We start from the raw sequence: 1184 nt of genomic DNA on the forward strand, positions 1-1184 counted from the left end.
GCTCTCCAGGACAGGGGCTACGTTGACTCTGGTTTCTCTTCAAATTGCACAAGTCTTTCGCCTTTTACTAAAGACTTCCGTGGAGAGGGACGTTCAAGAGTTTAAGTTATTTTTGGTGGGCTTTGCTGTAAGGCTGCGCCCTTTGAGTGTGTCAAATGTCAAGCAGCTGTCTGTCAAGGCTCAGAGGTGCACTTAGGTCAACCTTGGGGCGGAGGTGATCAGCAGCAGCAGCCTTTGTTATGTGCCCTTAAAAACATGGCACCACAACAACTGACTTGTGTGCCAAGATCTTGGGTTGGCCCCAGACACCTGTGGGCCATCGCTTCTCGGCCTTTTGGCTAAGATCAAGTGTAGTATCTGTTCTTATCAGTTTAATATCTGATATGTCCTCTATATGGGGATTAAATATTAAATGCATTTTTGAGCAGTGGGAGGGGAAACCTGGGGCTTGCTCTCTTCACTCCTTGCATTGACCTGGTATTGCAGTGCCACCAGGAACGGTGCACCATTCTCTTTTTTCTGTGAAAAGCAAAGCGAAGCTGAAACCAGAAAGACATCAACCCGTGCCTGTGCGTCACTTTAATTGCGAGCCCATGTTTCTTGTAAGGAAGCAGCAGCAGCAGCGTAAAAGCTTACAGCACCTGGTATTCCCAGGCGGTCTCCCATCCAAGTACTAACCGGCCCGACCCTGCTTAGCTTCCGAGACCAGACGAGATCGGGCGGGCGCAGGGTGGGGTGGCCGTAAGCCGAGGGGCTGGCGACAGAGAGTGCCTTTATGGACTAGGCAAGGCCTCTGCTCGTGGAGGGGCATGTTTCTTGTAAGGAAGCAGCAGTGTGGCGTTGGCGGTGTAAAGCTTACAGCACCTGTGGTATTCCCCAGGGGCGGTCTCCCATCGAAGTACCAGGCCCGACCCTGCTTCTTCGAGATCAGAGCGAGGGTCAGTTCTTCAGGAGGTGAGCCTATGGCGTAACGGGGGTTGGGGACACAGACTGCTTTTTATAGTTTTAGGCCTCGGTGGCTGAGGGGCTCAAAAGTCAGCCTTTCGGACAGACTGCACTTCAGCCTTTATCTCCACCACATGCTACACTCTAGTCCAGTATCGGGAAGCGACACCGAGATGGGCAAGCGGCTGTTGGTGCCGTCATGTCCAGTTGTTGCTGAGTCTATAGGAAACGCCAGCCAG

At 52.4% G+C, this 1184-nt stretch overlaps 2 non-coding genes and 1 pseudogene across 2 annotated transcripts; 2 read left to right on the plus strand and 1 right to left on the minus strand.

The window, feature by feature from the left end:
- The first annotated feature begins 23 nt into the window (after positions 1–23).
- LOC122764715 lies at positions 24–136 on the plus strand. Its single transcript, XR_006359867.1, has one exon. It is a non-coding gene; the product is annotated as a U5 spliceosomal RNA (small nuclear RNA).
- A 182-nt stretch (positions 137–318) lies between these two features.
- LOC122764714 lies at positions 319–511 on the plus strand. Its single transcript, XR_006359866.1, has one exon. It is a non-coding gene; the product is annotated as a U2 spliceosomal RNA (small nuclear RNA).
- Positions 512–629: 118 nt separating this feature from the next.
- LOC122764713 lies at positions 630–747 on the minus strand (annotated as a pseudogene).
- Between the last annotated feature and the right edge of the window lie 437 nt (positions 748–1184).

Source organism: Solea senegalensis, unplaced genomic scaffold (assembly GCF_019176455.1).
Source record: "Solea senegalensis isolate Sse05_10M unplaced genomic scaffold, IFAPA_SoseM_1 scf7180000017614, whole genome shotgun sequence".
Lineage (NCBI taxonomy): Eukaryota > Metazoa > Chordata > Actinopteri > Pleuronectiformes > Soleidae > Solea > Solea senegalensis.